The following is a 1,214-nucleotide window of genomic DNA, read 5'->3' as shown; positions in this document are numbered from 1 at the left end:
TTGTTTCGGATTCGACTTAGGTCAGTCGAGGACCGAAGTAAAGCGCCGGTTGTGCCTTGCGCAAGGCAGAGGAGGAGTGAGGAGGAAATGAGTAGCCACGAGGTTAGATGGAGATCAAGTTGTATGAGTCACTAAGTTTTATGATAGTTATTTATTAACTTGTAAAGCTGTCGGTGCACAGTTCGCCCGGTCTCACGTTAAGCGAAATTCGGAAATCTTCTGCGAGCTCGTGTGCCGAGGGCCGTATATAGCGCGGCGGAAATCTTGCCGAGAATCTAATCGATCCTCAATCGACGGAAATCTTGCCGCGAAACGACGGAAATCTTGACTGCGCGACCCTGAGCTCGTTTACGCGCGCGGCTGAGACCGACGGCTTACTTTAAAGGACGATTCACACTTAACAAAGATTAAATTAACAAAAGATTAAAGTTAGAGTCCGAACGTCGCGCGAGCGTTCGGAGAGCGCAATTTACGGCTATATTAGCTTGACGTTAACGACTCTCGGTCGACAATCCACTCGGTTTTGCCCAGTCGCGAGCGATGCAAGACAGTTTTTGGTCGGCAAGCGAGTCACTAGAGCCTGGAACGCGTAACGATAATGAACGAGCGACAGCTCGTGGAGACGCGATCCAGGAGAAGGAATCTCACGGATTCCGATTACGAGCTGTGATATCCCAAGTGGGATGTGAGCTCGAGAGAACCCGCCGCGATTTAACTGACCGACTAAGTTGATTCGCACTGATTAGCGTTCGGAAGAATTATACAGTCGAAGAGAAGAGCCGCTTTGAGCGGTCACATTTATACCGAATTTTGAAAAGGCAACGACGCGAGTGGATTGGACCAGCGAAGCAAGGCGAAAAACGGTTTTCGCCACGAGAGAGAGTCTACATTACCTTATTTAGGCATTAGTCGGATGACAAGAGCTTTTCGCGGCGCGAGCCGCCCGCCGATTCGCGGAATCCTTGTTTATGCGATCCGTTGCTATGACGATCGCTTGGATCCTTACGCCGGCTGACGGCTCGCTGGCCTCGCGATGCTGGGATCGCACGTGATACAAACGTGCGATCAACATCGAAAGGACAAAGTGAGTCGCTTGTGTGCCGAATTAGAGAATCGAATAATGTTTGTTTTAAATAAATGCTTGCCGCAGCGGTCACCGGTCCCCGCTGACGTGAGGTTAACCGTCGAATTTGTTAGAATCTCGAACAATTCTT

The sequence above is a fragment of the Odontomachus brunneus genome, unplaced genomic scaffold (genome assembly GCF_010583005.1).
Source record: "Odontomachus brunneus isolate Ranch 3 - 2012 unplaced genomic scaffold, Obru_v1 Obru_scaffold_057, whole genome shotgun sequence".
NCBI lineage: Eukaryota > Metazoa > Arthropoda > Insecta > Hymenoptera > Formicidae > Odontomachus > Odontomachus brunneus.
The sequence above is the reverse complement of the archived record's forward strand: the minus strand, read 5'-3'. Positions refer to the sequence as shown.